At 50.6% G+C, this 15,798-nt stretch overlaps 1 protein-coding gene across 1 annotated transcript in view; it reads right to left on the bottom strand.

Annotated features, from left to right (window-relative positions):
- Positions 1 to 15,490, bottom strand: part of LOC133375535 (epiplakin-like) — a 54,695-nt gene extending 39,205 nt beyond the window's left edge. The window contains exon 1 of the mRNA XM_061607235.1: positions 15,425 to 15,490. The gene's annotated coding sequence lies outside the window, so the exon portion shown is untranslated. The remainder of the gene's footprint in view (positions 1 to 15,424) is intronic.
- Between the last annotated feature and the right edge of the window lie 308 nt (positions 15,491 to 15,798).

Here is a 15,798-nt window from a genome sequence, read left to right as displayed (position 1 = left end):
AAAAGACAATAATGCTGGGGAAAACAGAAGGGAGTAGAAAAAGAGGAAGGCCAAACAAGAGATGGATTGATTCCATAAAGGAAGCCACAGGCCTGAACTTACAAGATCTGATCAGGGTGGTTCATGACAGATGCTCTTGGAGGTTGCTGATTCTTAGGGTCGCCATAAGTCGTAATCGACTTGAAGGCACACAACAACAACACTTGCAGTGTTCTCCTTCGCCCACCTACACACACACATACACACACAAAGTCCCTGGTGGTGTTTGAGCAAAGTGTACAACCAGTTTATTCACCCATCTCCATGTAGGGCAATACTGCATTCACACAAACAGCAGCACAACAGTTCCCTCCCCTTTTCCCACCCAGGAGGGGGGTCTCCACTCTGGGCCAGTTCAATATCTCACACTGCATGCTATTAAGCAACTTCAGAATGCTCTCAAAAACATTCCATCCCAGACTCTCACTCTGACTCATATTCTTATGTAATCTTTTAAATTACTTTTGCAATTTCATGAAGAAGATGAAAAAGGTGGGAAAGACGCACAATAAATTAATCTTAATTAATTATCTACATTTTATGTTTTAAGCCACTTTGGGAGGGCTTTGATCCTAACAGGCAACACAGAAATACTGGATGGCTTTAAAAGAGGATTAGACAAACTGTGCCCTGCCGCCACAGTTTGGAGAGAAGATGCTACTGAACACCAGTTGCTGGAAAACTCAGGAGGGGCATGCTCTCATAGAATCATAGAATAGTAGAGTTGGAAGGGGCCTATAAGGCCATCGAGTCCAACCCCCCCCCCGATCAATGCAGGAATCCAAATCAAAGCATCCCCAACAGATGGCTGTTCAGCCACCCCTTGAATGCCTCCAGTGTCGGAGAGCCCAATACCTCTCTAGGTAATTGGTTCCATTGTTGTATGGCTCTAACAGTTAGGAGGATTTTCCTGATGTTCAGTCGAAATCTGGCTTCCTGCAACTTGAGCCCATTATTCCGTGTCCTGCACTCTGGAACGATCGAGAAGAGATCCCGGCCCTCCTGTATGTGACAACCTTTCATGTACTTGAAGAGTGCTATTGTATCTCCCCTCAGTCTTCTCCAGGCTAAACATGCCCAGTTCTTTCAGTCTCTCCTCATAGGGCTTTGTTTCCAGTCGCCTGCTCATCTTTGTTGCCCTCCTCTGAACCCGTTCCAGTTTGTCTGCATCTTTCTTGAAGTGCGGAGACCAGAACTGGACGCAGTATTCAAGATGAGGCCTCACCAGTGCTGCATAGAGGGGAACTAGTATTTCAGATGAGCTCCCCTTTGGCCTGAGGCAGCAGTCAGCTCCTTATGGTAAATGGAAATGGACTGCCTGCCTTAAGTTGATCCTGACTTATGGCAACCCTCTGAATAGGGTTTTCATGGTAAGCGGTATTCAGAGGAGGTTTACCATTGCCTCCCTGTGAGACTGAGAGGCAGCGACTGGCCCAAAGTCACCCAGTGAGCTTCATGGCTGAGTGGGGATTCAAACCCTGATCTCGCAGGTCATAGTCCAACACCTAAACCACTATAAACACTGAATCAAAATTCACCACAAGCATGTCACCATCTTCCCACCCACTTAGGAGCATCAAAAATGTGGCCAGCAGTGGGCTTCAGGCTGATGTTGGGACAGCCCCATGGTTGTCACTGTGGCCATCGGGCAGACAGGATAACAGCTAGACCCTTAAGAGCAGAGAAAAGGCATAACCTTAGAATGTAAAGGAAATGCAAGATCAGAGTTTGTCCTAAAGAGCCACCGTGCAAAGGCCTATTAACTCTGTGCAGCCCTTGCAATCCTGAAAAGAGCAGGAATGTGGAGTTGAGCAAAAGCATGTAATCCAGCTATAATGGCTGCGATTAATATGGGGTGGAGAAGGATGAAAATTAATTACATACTTTTAAACCCTGGTGTTATCTCATCATTGTGAACTGTAAAGGTAATGTATAATTCATTTTTAAAAATATATAATTGAAGGGATTATGTGTCTCTGATGGGTCCTGATATGAGGCTTTTAGGAAGGGAATGGCATAACATCACATATTAAAGAATGCGCTGCCTGTTGTGAAGTTCCTCTCTTCACCAATTGCAGCCCAGAAAGTTCAGGCTGCTGAAGGCAGGACTGGCTCCATGAGGTCCTCTTCCTTCACTTGCTGGTGTTGATGTGATCCTCCTAACTTTAGTGCCCTGACTCTGAACTTAACTGTGGTTTGCCACTGAATTTCTCCATACTTGACAAAGTGTCTGAAAATATTTACAACCCCAGGGACACCCCACCAGTTGTAGTAGAGGATTTTCAGCTGAGGAGGAATAATATCCTGCCCTGAGACGGAGCTCAGTTGGGCCCAACACCACATGAGCGACCACAGGCCTCGCTCTCCCCCTCCTCTAAAGCCCCTTGCCTTCCTCCTCCCCACCCTTGGCCTTACTTGCCAGAAGGGGGCCCTGCCCTGAACAGACAGCGTACTCCTCCCGCGGGGTCAGAGGCCACATGCACCCCCTGGAGTTCTCTTCCGGAAGCAGCCGGAGACCCAGGCCTGAGCTTACCACCCCTCCGCAGAATCTGCTCACTCTCCCTCATGCCAAACATATTTGGGGAGGAGCATATACTTCGGATAATACCTTTACCCTGAAAAACATAGCTTCAATTTAAAGTTGACAATATAACGTTTAGTGGGGGGCACCCCCACCCAAATGTGCAGCTTTTCTTCCCACCCGTCATCCATTGCAATAGGTTGGTCTAGAAGAGCCATTCTATGAATGCAGGCCCAAGCTAAACAAGGAGAAATGCCTTTTTCACTAAGGTGAAATAGAGTTCTTGGAAAAAGAAATTACACAACATGGGACAGAGCTGTGACCCATCACAGACCTGAACGCACCAGTGATTCCAACAGAACTGAGACGCTTTCTGAGAATGAACTATCTGGACTGCTGTTTGCAAGGCTTCTTGCATTGGACATATTACGTAAATCCACCCTGGCCTGGTTTGGGAGGGAGGGTGCCTTTACAAAAGACAAAAACAAAAGATGGTATGTTTTGCCCAGTCTTACGATTTTATGATGCCAACAAGCCCACAGTGGTTACTGCTGAATGATGCGAGCAACTCCTGACTAAGTGGAAAAGAGCAGCTAAAACTGCCTGGTTCATAAAGAACACCAGCTTCATTCTACTCCTGAACACTTACCAAAATGGAAAGTTGATATGGACAACTTGAAAAGGTGAAAACCCTATTAGAATGGAATGGTAGATTTGGAAGGGACCTATAAGGCCATTGACTCCAACCCCCTGCTCAGTGCAGCAATATAACTTAAAGCATACCCAACAGGTGGCTGTCCAGCTGCCTCTTGAATGACTCCAGTGTTGGAGAGCCCACCACCTCCCCAGGTCATTGCTTCCATTGTTGTCCCGTTCTAACAGTTAGAAAGTCAAAATCCTCAGCCCATTATTCTGTGTCCTGTACTCTGGGACAATCAAGAAGAGATCCCGGCCCTCCTCTGTGTGACAACCTTTCATGTACTTGAAGAGTGCTATCGTATCTCCCTCAGTCTTCTCTTCTCAAGGCTAAACATGCCCAGTTCTTGCAGTCTCTCCTCACAGGGCTTTGTTTCCAGTCCCATGATCATCTTTGTTGCCCTCCTCTGAACCCATTCCAGTTTGTCTGCATCTTTCTTAAAGTGCGGTGTCCAGAACTGGACGCAGTACTTAAGATGAGGCCTAACTAGTGCTGAATAGAGAGGAACTAGTATGTCATGTGATTTGGAAACTATACTTCTGTTAATACAGCGTAAAATAGCATTTGCCATTTTTGCAGCCATATCACACTGTTTGCTCGTATTCAGCTTGTGATCAACAACAATCCCAAGATCCTTCTTGCATGTAGTATTGCTGAGCCAAGTATCCCCCATCTTATAACTGTGCACTTGGTTTCTTTTTCCTAAATGTAGAACTTTGCACTTGTCCCTGTTAAATTTCATTCTATTGTTTTCAGCCCTATGCTCCAGCCTATCAAGATCACTTTGAATTTTGTTTCTGTCCTCCAGGGTATTAGCTAGCCCTCCCAATTTTTTCTCTTCTGCAAATTTGATGTGTTCCCTGTACCTCCTCATCCAAGTCATTAATAAAAACGTTGAACAGCACTGAGCCCAGGACCGAGCCCTGCGGTACCCCACTCATTACCTCCCCCCCACTTTAAGAAGGAACTCTTCCTTAATAACAAAAGGAAGCCATATCTCTGAGGGAAAAAATGCTAGACCTGTCCCTGGCTACTAACCATGATGGCTCTACTCTGTCTCCATAGTCAGAGATGGTATGCTTCTGAACACAGGTTGCTGGAAACTGCAGAAGGGGAGGGTGCTCTTGCACTCAGGTCCTGCTTGGGGGCTTCCCAGAAGGGGCACCTGGTTGGCCACTATGAGAAGAGTATGCTGGTCTAGGTGGGCCCCCTTTGGCCTGATCCAGCAGCCAGGCTCTTCTTTATGTTCATATCTAGACTAGACTTTATCCACCAAGGACATCAGGGTCTCACCACATGGTGCAAGTGAGTCAAACAGACAGCATGGAGGCCTGGTATTGGGAATAACATATAGAGCAAAATCGTATCCTGTGACTTCAGTGGAAGAAACAGATCGACACAGCAGAAAGCACCTTTTCTCATGTCAGATAATAGACCTTACCTGACAGATTTTTAGAAAAGGTTAGCAACTGACCTTTGTGAACTGGGAGGCTGGCATGGATTGGTTCTCATGAACTATTACTCAAGATACTTCCCTTGTCTACCATGACCTCCCTTTGCATTGCTGAACAATTGAAGAATACCTGTTTGCTTTGGCATGCCTAATGAATGCTTGACTAACAATGATCTCCATTGAACAACAGAATTCTAGTCGTTTCTGACATCTTACAACTGTTGCCGTATTGCCACTGGCCCTCATTACCCTCAAGCAAATAGTGATATTGCTCTTTCAAAGGACAGTGCAGCACCACTGATAGCATCTGGATATGGCCCAGCAGATTTGCTAACAGAAAGGCGGATCAAAACACCTATTCCAACCATATATAAGAAATTCATTCCAATGGTTTGACCTGGAAAAAGTGACATCTTCAGTTTTCCAAACTAAGAGACGTTATAAAGATTGTTATAACCAGCACAATTTAATATGAAAACAACCTCATTCGGAGCCAGGAGAGCTTATATCATCAGCTGATGGAGAAAAAGGTGTGGCAGACAATAGTTCCTATATGAGGAAACACCCAGATCATATTCTGTTGAAACTGAATATGGGATACTTTACAGAAACCAACAACACCTTTCCCGTTCTTGAGAAGGTACAATCACCAAATGCAGAAGAGGTACCTGAAAGCCCAAGTTCACCTTCTGAAATGCTGCCTGAGCCATTTTGTAAAACTGACAGCAGCTGCCACTCATTTCATCACTCATTCCAGGCAGGGAGAGAGAATCTCCAGCCCTTCAGAAGATGCTGGAATACAGCTCCCATCATCCCTGCCCATAGAGCATGCTGTCTGGGGCTGAGCAGAGCTGGAGTCCAACATCTAAAGGCCTCCTGCAGGACTCCCACCCCTGGCTTAGCTCAAGATGGGGTCACCTTCCCTAAATGATGGTTTTCTCCACTTGGAGCATCCGAGAGAGATTTCTGTATCAAGAAACTATCTTCTAACCACTAGCTCCCATTAAGGAGTCATTCTGAGCCATTCAGAAGTCATTAGCTGGTCCTTCTCTTTCCTTTTTCCAATCCCAAAATGATGCAGCACAGAGTGATAATCCAAGCAGCAATCTTGCAACAATATCCTAACATAGCCTGGCATCCAGAACTGCACACAGATTTGTATAGAGGCACGAGGCTATGGGCAGTTTTATTCTCAGTTCTGTTCCTAATGTTTCCCAACGTGGAATTCACTTTTTTCACAGACTTCACACACTGGGTCAGCATCTTCACTGAGCTCTCGTGACATTTTATTATGACACACACACACTCATTTTTCTTCCTGCTCTGTTGCTACCAGTGTAGGACCCATTATTTATTTATTTATTTAGGTATTATTTGATTTATATCCTGTCCTTCCTCCCAGCAGGAGCCCAGTGTAGCATTAGTAGGTATGAAGCTAGGATCCTTGGGCCAACATGCATCGCTTTACGTTTGCTTAGGCATTAGCCATTTTGTTGCCCATGCCCAGCCTTGAGAGAGCCTTTTAGGACTCTTCAGAGTCCACTTGGGTTTTCATAACCTTCAATAACACGACATCAGCCGTACAGCTGGCCTCATTTTAGACACGGAGCAGTTGAGCTGCTTTGAGCACTGGCTCCAGAGCAAGGCTCTCCTCGCCTCCCAGACATTTCTTCCATCTACCCAAATGAGAGAGGTGCTGCAAAGAAAAAACCAGTGGTGTGTGTGGCTGCAGAGAGCACAGGAACAACATATGCCCCAGGCCCCCTTGCACTGCTGCAGCCAATGTAGGGGAGTCACTGTGGTGTTGCCTTTCACCAAGATCCCCCAGCCATACAAGCCTCCCCCTCCCATGTGCAGGTTGCAAACTGTGTTTTGGGGAGAGGGGGTTTTTTGGGAGGGGGAAGTTGGCCATCAGTGTTGCCCCTCCCTGAATGGGCTCCCCCTCCTCTGCTCGGCTGTCACTCCCCCTCTACTGTTGGGCCCAATTCAACCAGCTGCCCTGATGAAAGTGCAAAGTGGGCAGAGGCTGCCTCCTTCTGTCTCTTTGCCCCCAATGCTGTTGGCAAACAGGCAGCCACAGCAAGCAGGGGAAGCAACAGGGCCGGGGGCGTGTCCTGGTGGGATGTGGGTCTTGGCACGTGCCCAATAATGTCAACCCCAGGGCCCCCCTAAGAGTTTCCTCCTAGGGTAGAGAGGGCCCTGTGGTTTTCCACTGTGAGGAGCGACACCCCACTCCAGCAAGGCAGGCCTGGTGCAGGTAGGGCAGCTCTGAAAGGGAAACGGGTGGAGGCATAGCTTCGGGAAGGTGGTGGCAAGGCTGGGCCGGCAGTGGGCTGCTCAGTTAGGTGTGTTCTGGGTTTGCCAAGAGGAAAACTGCATCCTGTGGCAGGTGCAGATCTAGCCTGACCACTATTGTCCATGCACTGGTAACCTCCAGGCTGGATTACTGTAATGCGCTCTATGTGGGGCTGCCCTTGAGGTTGATCCAGAAGCTGCAGCTGGTGCAAAATGCGGCAACGAGACTGCTCACTGGGGCAGGGTATCACCAACATGCCACCCTGCTGCTGAAAGAACTGCACTGGCTGCCCATTTGCTACCGGGCCAAGTTCAAGGTTCTAGTCTTGGTGTACAAAGCCCTCTACAGCTCAGGATACCTGAAAGACCATCTTACCCCTTATATAACCAGTTGATCACTGTGCTCTGCAGGTGAGGGCCTCCTGCAGATACCATCTTATCAGGAGGTGCATTCTGTACAATATAGGAAACGGACCTTTAGTGTGGCGACACCTACCCTGTGGAATTCCCTCCCCTTAAAGGCAGGCGCCATCTCTGCTGTCTTTTCGGCACCTTTTGAAGACTTTCCTCTTCTAACAAGCCTTTTAAGTTGAGACCTATCCCAGTCTGTTTGTGTTAGAATTGCTTTTAATATGTCTTTTAATATCTTTAACCCTTTTTAAAAAAGATGTTTTTAAAGTTTTTTTAATGTTTTTAACATTGTTTTGTTTTAATTGTATTTTAAGATCTTTTTATGATGTTTTAAAGTGTTTTTAATGTTTCTGTTTGCCACCCTGCGCTCCTGCTGGAAGGAAGGTGGGGTATAAATAAAATAATAAATAAAATAAAAAATCTTTGGCACAGCCTCCTGGCCCGTGTTTCCTGCAATGCAGCCTGAACAGCTGCAGCAGCTGCAGCAGCTACATTCTTTCCCCAGCATCAAATTCTAGATTGCAAGCTCCTTGGGGCAGAGGCTGTACACTTGTTAAGTGTTGTCACCCACACCAGCGGTGCAGCAACCACAACTCACCAGGATGCCTGGAGGGCTGTTACTAGATCTAGGGCCTTTTCTGTGGTGGCCCCCGAATTGTGGAACAGCTTACCGGAGGAAATACGCCTGGCGCCTACGGTTCTTTCTTTTAGGCGCCAGGTTAAGACCTGGCTATACTCCCAGGCATTTTAATGTTTTAATGTTTAATGTTTTAGTTTAATGTGTTCTTCTTTGTTACTGATTTTATTCTATATTGTATTTTAATCTCGTTTTGTACACCGCCCAGAGAGCTATTAGGTATGGGCGGTCTAGAAATGAAAATAAATAAATAAATAGATAAATAAATAAATAAATAAATAAACAGCATAGTACAAATTATGCCCTCCCTGCATCTGGCAGCCCAGATCCTGCTGAGCCCACCTCTGACCTGAGCAACATCACCAGGCATTGGCTACTACACACCTTCACCCCTGAGGGCTAGAAACTTGCTCCCCGGGCCCTTTTTAAACGAAAGCTCAATTTTCAGAATATTGCGCTCAGAATCCAATCTTTTTACACAGGGGCAGAGGAAATGCCTTGTATTGAATCAGATAATATGCCCAGGCCTTGCTGTGGGAGTGGGGGAGGAGTGGTCTCCCTGCAGCCATCCCAGGCGCCTCCAAGCCCTTCACAGCCACAGAGATGCTCCCAATCTCCGGTCGTTCCCAGCCAGGGCAATAGCCAGGAAGCACTAGATGCGTCTGCCAGGCCTCTGGGTGGGTGTGGAGATGGTCACGCACAAGCATGGCCTCAAAGGAGCCTGCAAGCGTTCTGGAAAAGCACGCGCGGGGGGTGGGGTGGCGGCGAGAACAGCAACCGGGGCCTCATTGCAAGGCCCTGCCCGCCCGGGACTTGCTCGATTTGGTCCACCTCGGTTGCAAAGGGGCCATGGAAGAGGCGGCGGCGACGCCTTGAGTGCCCCGGCAGACCTCCTGCGGGGAGCAGTTTTCCCGGCTGGCTGGCAGCAGCCCCACAGAAATGTAAGCAAGACCAGGCTCTCGGGTGGGAGTGTGGTGGACACTCTTTTTCCCCCTGGAAGGGGTCTGCACAGCAGGCAGAAACCCAACTGGTGAAGCTTCCCCGTCACCGCATCCCCATGCCAGGAACAGATTCACCACCAGGCAAATGTCGGGCTCTTCTGCAGCTATTACAGGCATGGGGCCCTTTTGGGGGAGGGCGTGAGCGCCTTCTCTTTGCAGCGCTGGCAGGGGAAGGGTCAGGATTCCCGCAGTGGGAGAGGCCTCCCGGCAGACGAGGGGCTCAGGAGCTGCTGAACGCTCCTGAACTCAGGAGGCCTGAGCGGTGGGTGGCGCCGACGCCTCAGATTCCCACCGATCAAAGCTACGCGACAGGTCGGGAGAAGCCCCCGTCCCGCCCGCCAAAGGGCGTCGCCTCGCCTGGAAACTTTCCTCATCCGCCTTCGCTTGGAAGTGGAATCCTGCCCGCCCGCCCGCCTGGGCGTGGCGCCTCCTCTTGCACCAGAGCTGCTGCCTGCTTTGGCCCAGGTCGGGCAGGGAGATGGGCATGAGAGGTGCCAAGCTGGGCACGCCTCTCTGGACTTGTACACACGCACGGCTGCAATCACAGCCACGAATGCATGTGTGTCTCCCCCGCCAGCTTGTTTGCGCGGCCGCAGCGTCTCCCGGCAACGCACACGCACACCGGCTGGTCCCCACGCCCAGCAGCAGTGGAGCCTCAGCTCGCCCCCCACCCTTTTCGGAGCGCCCACGCGCTCCCTGTGCTCAGTGGCTCCGGTTCTGAAGAGCAGCTCCGCCGGACTTGGGACGGGGGGACCCGAACCGGCTGCAAACGAGTCCCCGGGCCTTGGCGGCTTTCCCTGCACAGCCCTTCCCTCCCCCTCCCGCGCCGTGTGCACTTCGCCCCCTCTGGAGTTACGGCGCCACTCCCGGCGTGGCTCCCCGGCTCAGTGGCCTTGGCAGACCTCCGGCCACATGCAAGCGTCTCCTTGCACTCAGAGAGTCTCCGGTGGGAGGTTGGGTAGATCGTGACGGGGCAGAAGCCCCTAACTGGAAGGGGGGCTGCCTTCACCCCCCGCCCCTCCCAAGGCAGGTACAGCGCAGGGAAGGCTGCTTCTAAGCCACATCAGAGAGATTTGAGATGCACTCCAAAGGCCACTGAGCATTCCGAGGCAGGCCGGGCGGGGGGCGGATGCCCAGTTGCAGGCGCCTCTTTGCCCTCCCCCATGGCAGGGCTGGCAGAACCAGCAGGCGGCTACAGCCTCAGGTTTGGGCTGCCTGAAAAGGCCGCAAATGTTCAGCTATTTCATTGATCCCTATTGTGTTTTTACTCCGAGGGAGTGGCCGTGTGGGATCTCCTGGTGCCCAAAGAAGGTGGTCACCCTTGGGCACCTGAGGACAGCAGCACATTTGCTGATCTGCTTCGAGCCCCATCATGTCTGCGGCTAACTCTGCCCCCCCCCCGCTCCACAATTTTATTTATTATTATATATTGTATTCATTTATGAATCGCCTTCCACAGGAGTCTCGAGGCATTTTACAAACATACCATAAAAACACTACAAAAAAATAACAACTAGAGATGGGTTTAAAAGCAACACAGGATAAACCCTGAAAGCAGAGGCCTTTTCAGCCAGCTGGGAAGGCTTTTGGAACAAGAGTGCCTGCAACTGTTTCTGGAAAGTACAGAGTGGACGTCCCTGCTGCTTCTCACTGCGGATGCTGCCCCATGAAACTGGGGCAGCCCTTCCAAAAGCCCTGCTCCGAGTTTCTGTGGAGTGGGCTTCTGATATTATGGGGACTGAAAGGAGGAGCTCTCCTGGAGACCATAGGGGCCTTCTGAATAGACAAGGGAAAAGAAGGGGGGGTCTCTCAAGCAACCTTGTCCTGAGCTGTATACATCTCAGTACCAACCCCTTGAACTTGGGCAGTAGCAGATTGGCAGCCAGTGCAAATCCTGCAAGTAAGGTGTCCTATGCTGGCAGTAGTTTGTCCCCACAAGCAATCCAGCTGCCATGTTCTGCACCAGCTGCAACCTTCAGACAACCTCAAGGGTAGCCCCACACAGAGCACATTGCTGTGCAAAGGAAAGCCCCCCCCACATCACCAAAAAGCACCAGATGAACAAAAGATATCCCTCCTTCACAATGGTGGCACTTCAAACTCTCTGCTTGTTTGCTCAGGAAGGCACCTTTATAATATGCCAAGTCCCCTGCATGGAGCAGCGATGAAAACTGCATTTCACACTGCACCATGATAGGCTTGCAAGTGACACCTTTTAACAGGTAATTATTCTGCAATTATGTGGTTTCGGCCTAATCCAAATGTAATTATGTAGAAAATTGCTGTTTATGAAGAGTAGGTTAGAGCAGATGTGGCTCTAGCACAGGACTGCCCACGGTTGGTCAGGGATGTGACCGAGAGGTGAAGATGGCAGGTGTCAGGCAGACCACCCAGAAAGCTCTGGACTCTCGTCCCAAAAGGAGATGCGAGGGAGGCAGGAGGCAGGCTGGGCTGGTGCCAGGAGGGAGCCTGGAGCAGGCACAGCTGCTGCAGCAATAGCTCTCCATACAAGGAGGGCAGATGAGCCTTTGGCGAGGTCCCCTACTGAGCAGCACACCGGCCATGGGCCCACTGCCGCTGGGCCACGCCACTCCTCTGGGTGCAAGGCCCCTTTCACACAAGGAAGGGCCCCCACAAGCCTGCAGTGACATGCCAGGCCTCTGTCCCCAAGGTCACACCCTTGAGAACAATATACCTTTATTTATTTATTACATTTATACCCTGCCTTTCTTTCATGCCAGAAACCCAAGGCGGCTTCCACAGGCGGTCTCCCATCCAGGCACTGGCCAGACCTGACCCTGCTTAGCTCCAGCAGGGAGCTGACCTCATGCAGCAGTCTGCTCCCCCCTTATAAAGCTGCAAAACAGAATTGATACAGAGGATACAATTTGTTGGCCAAACCCCAGGAATGCCAAAGAAAAAAAGGACCATGTTGAACTATTTCTTCATAATGGGGCAGGGGGAGATCATTGCCAGGGTCAAAGAAAAATGAATGTCGCATCCACCCCACCCCAGCGTCCTCTGGGACCTCCAGAAGCAGCTTGCGGCTAGCTGGTGGGTACAGAATCATCCTTCTTTTGATGGGAACCTAGTTTTTAAATTAGCACTTATCTTACACTGCTGCCTGCCTGAGCATTCAGGGATCATCTGGGGGGAAAGTCTAAATACCTGCTTGTTTTGCAAGAGAAATTGCAACACGTGCGCGTTCCTGATGCCCAGGCAGCCGCTGCTGGGAGAGTGGAGAGTTGCCTGGGGGCCCATGGAGAAAGAGAGACACACAGCACAGCAGGGAGTGTCTGCCTCAGGAGGGGGCCAGGGCAGGGGGGGGGAAGAGAGCCTCCCCCCTCTTCCCTTTTGCTGCTTTTTGGCTAGTCTAGGGACTAGCAGATGCCCACAGCTAGCAGAGGTTTGCTGGACCAAGACGCGTTCCAGCCATGGAGAGGTGAAGCTGCTTTGTAGTCCCACACACACACTGCATGGAGCACAGACCCAGGGAACAAATGTGCATAAAATATGCACATACTAATTTATATGATAATATGCAAATTTAGGCTGACTCGAGGGGAACCCTAAATTGTCTCTTGCTGTCAGGGCTTAATTTGCCTTTGGGCAAATTAACATAGTGGGTGGTGCCTGGGGGGCTCACCATACATTTAAAGCACATGGGTTCCCCCAAGAATCCTAGGAACCATAGTTTACCACTCATAGGGCGACAATTCCCAACAACCTTGCAAACTACAGTTCCCAGGATTCTTTGGGAGAAGCCATATGGTTTTAGTGTGAAGCATGAACATTTAAAGGGAAAAAAAGAGGGATGAGGCAGGAGGCCTGGAAGGGTCTGGCACAGAAGATGCAGGGGCTCAGACCCTCTGCATCACTGCCTAACAACAACGCCCCTGCAGGCAGGTCTTTTGTGGCCCCGCCTGTTGTCAACTGAAGATGCCCAGGAACAGTGGCACGAAAGCGTCCAGCTTCTGCCTGAATAGCTCCTATATCCCTACCAAGTGGAGGGGACTCCACAGCCGGACCATAGAAGTACCTGGAAAATTTTGGGGAGCACAAAAGCAGTGGCTGGTTCATTGCCCTTTACTCAGATCAGAGAAGCACAAGTGATTTTATTTATTTATTGTATTTATATACCGCCCCATAGCCGAAGCTCTCTGGGCGGTTTACAATAACTAAAAACATTAATATATATATATACAATTTTAAAAACACATATTTTAAAAACAATTTAAAACACATGCTAAAATGCCTGGGAGAAGAGGAAAGTCTTGACCTGGCACCAAAAGGATAACAGTGTGGGCGCCAGGCGCACCTCGTCAGGCAGAGTTAGTTAAAGTTAGTTTAATTATATTTTAATTGTAACTTCTGTATGTTTTATTCATATATTTTCAGCTGTATTTGTTTTCATTTTTGTAAGCTGTCTTGAGTCCTAGTTCTGGGGAACAGGCAGGATATAAATGAATAAAATAAAATAAGAAATAAATAATAAAGTATCCCAGGTAAGGAAAGGTGAGTTGCAGGCACCTGAGGCATCAGCTAGCAGGTCCTGGCACGCTGCAACCACCTCCACAGCCCAAAGTCACCCCCTCGTACCACCCTAGTCATGCATCACAGAGACCACGCCCTGGTCACTGCCACCAGCTGGCCTCTGGACTGCATCTCTCACTTCTGAGCCTGCCAGGTCCCTTCCAGATCCTGTACCACTCCTGTGAAAGGGTGGGGAGTTGGGGCAGGACCTTGCAGCAGGGGGCTCAGCTACAGGTGGCCCAGTTGGGCAACCATCATGGGACTCATGAAGCCAAGTGCCTTGTCAGACCCATTCACAATCTCCTTCCTCATCGCATTAGGGGTGGGACTGTCTGGGCTCTGAAGACTCACACAAGGGCACCCCTCTGCTGCTGCTGCCGCTGCTGCCCAGGGGCCAGGCCTCACCACATTGGCACAGGTCTTAGATGCTCTGGATAATCACAGGATGAGTCCTCAGAGACAGACACTGGCCTCTGGAGAGGGAAGACCTTTTGAAATCTCATTTCAGCCAGGAGCTTGCATTTTTTTAGGATATAATTACAATCTGCCTTCTTTTAAAAAAGTGTAAAGGCTGCTAATAAATGAATATCAAACAAAAAACCCACATCAATAAAATTAAATCCCTAAATTGCGAACGGCGTCAGCACCCAGCAGAAGTGTCTGTTACAGAGAGCAGGGCTGGCAGAGCTGGCTCCACCTGGTGCCTGAAAGAAGACCGTGAAGGTGCCAGGTGGGTGTGTCCCTGGGAAGGGAGCTCCAAACCCCAGGTGCCACCACTGAAAAGCCCCACTGAACCACTGGGGGCACCCGGAGCAAATGTCTGGAGGAGCCAGAGACCTCAACGAACGGGCCAGTTCACAGGTGAGCAGGAGGTGCCCTCCAGGTGCCCTGCCCCACAAGTTACTGAAGGCTTTCTAGGACAGCACCAGCACTTTGGATTGTGTCCAGAAACAAACTGTTTGAATTGGGAAAACTGAGCCAAGAGCTGACCTGCCGCATTTTGAACTGGCTGGAAATTCCCAGTAGCCCCAGTGCTTTACAATGCATGGAAGTCATCCCTCCTGGACACTGCCAGGGCCCCGATCAGTGTGGCCCTGCTGCCACCTCTCTTCTGAACGGGCTGGAGCTGGCGCATCTCACACCTGATTCCCAGAGCAGCACTTTGCACCTGGGCTTCCCCCCTGGCAATGAGGCCTTGCTGCTCTAAGCCTCAGCTCTGGCTGGTCTGGAGAGAGAGGCTGGGCGGGGGTCCTCCTGCTGCTCTGGCCTAGCGCTGGCACCAAAGGCAGAGCTGACATGGTGGAAGATGCAAAGCACCGCAAAGAGGAAAGCAGAGGGCTGGGCAGGGTGAGGGGAGTCCTCGGGGATGTGGGCTAGCAAACTGTGGAGGAGACATGCGCAGTGGGAGGAATGTTGCAGGCATTGCCTAGGGCAGGGGAGCGCGGGGATCCATCTGGCAAGGAGCTGGTGGGAGCCACAGATATACTGGGAAGGCACAAGGAGAGCAAGGCGGCTGCCTTCTCCACTCCCTGGGTGAGGCCTGTGCCAAACAGAAAGTGAGCCACAGAAAGTGTTTCTGTCCCAAACAGAAAGTGAGCCACCACACCACAGTGAAGCCTGTCCAAGGTGGTCCCAGTCATTTGGGCCAGCAGGATTCACTGCTTCTCTCCCCCTCCACCTGCCAGCAGCCTGGGGATCTACAACCCCAGGCCTGCCTCTGCCGAGGTCACCAGTGCCCAGCACCCCCTGGCTTTCCCAAAGAAACAGCCCTAATCCCCACCCTGCAGGCACTGCTTCTCCAGTTGGTGGCTCTGGCCCATGGATTCCCCAGCCCTACCTGTGCGTCCTGAGGTAGGCAAGGTGCTCTGCTGCCGCCTCCTCCTCCTCCTCCTTCTGTTTTTTCGAACTCTGCCAAGCTGGGTCGGCCCTGGCTTTAAACCTTCCTTCCATGTCCCCGCCCTAGGATGACACATTGGCCCATCCCAGATGGTGCAGTGCAAACACACACACACACACACACAGCCTGAGCATGTCCTGCACCTGCCTCCACAGCCCACATGGGGTGGATTCTGCCCAGACCTGAGGGGATGGTGTGGAAGAGGCAGCATGCAATCTCACACATGTGCAATGTGCTCCTGGCTGTTTGTCAAGAGCTGCATGTGCAGGAGCATCAGTGGGGGCGAGTGAGAGGAAAGGGGGGCAGTGGGGAGA

This window comes from Rhineura floridana, chromosome 1 (genome assembly GCF_030035675.1).
Source record: "Rhineura floridana isolate rRhiFlo1 chromosome 1, rRhiFlo1.hap2, whole genome shotgun sequence".
Taxonomy (NCBI): Eukaryota; Metazoa; Chordata; class Lepidosauria; order Squamata; family Rhineuridae; genus Rhineura; species Rhineura floridana.
The sequence above is the reverse complement of the archived record's forward strand: the minus strand, read 5'-3'. Positions and strand labels throughout refer to the sequence as shown.